The sequence below is a fragment of the Pteropus vampyrus genome, unplaced genomic scaffold, assembly GCF_000151845.1.
Source record: "Pteropus vampyrus isolate Shadow unplaced genomic scaffold, Pvam_2.0 Scaffold15, whole genome shotgun sequence".
Classification (NCBI taxonomy): Eukaryota; Metazoa; Chordata; class Mammalia; order Chiroptera; family Pteropodidae; genus Pteropus; species Pteropus vampyrus.
Window position 1 is genome coordinate 16,677,311 of NW_011888796.1, and position 717 is coordinate 16,678,027.

Consider the following 717-nt stretch of genomic DNA (forward strand, 5'->3'; position numbering starts at 1 on the left):
CGGGCGCCTGGAGGAAGTCGTGGGAAAGGAGCGGCGAGAGGGGCCCCCAGGCGCGGAACCCACACTCAGGAAGCTCCGTTGGAGTTGCGGACCCGAGAGGGTTAGATTCGAAGCGAATAAGCGCCGTCCGGCCAAAGGCTGGCGGGGGCACCCCTAGGTGGACCCGGGTCCGAGAGGGGGCTCACGGAAGGCTGAGGCCCAGGAAGTTGGGGCGCACACTTGGACGTGCGCGCGCTGATCGGGGTCCGCAACGGCGACCTGGGGGCTGCTTTTATTCTCAACGTTGAGATCACACCGGCTGAAAGACCCGAGACTGTGTGTGGAGGGAGTTGGAAGGGGGGAGAAGTGAGCTTTAAAAAGTGTTGATTTGGGGACCTCAGTGACTCCCTGGATAATAGCTGGAGCTAGGGCTCCCTTGTGAATCAAGTGCCCGGTGAAAAATGGGTCTCAAAGACATCTCGAGTTCATAAAGGAATGAATGGGGGTGCCGTAGAATTTATCTTTGGGAGGAAAAAACATTATAGGATGTTTAGAATCTTATGATACAGAAAGATCCGAAATTCGACTCCCAATAAATAGGAGAGAGACTTTTGTTTCCAAAGCTACGAACTCTCAAAAAGTAGGGCAAAAGGGGAGTACTAAAGTAATTTATGTATTCAGTTAGCCTTCGTGGGAAGCAAAGAAACACCAGCGTATTGGGCGGTTCTGGAGCTTTTC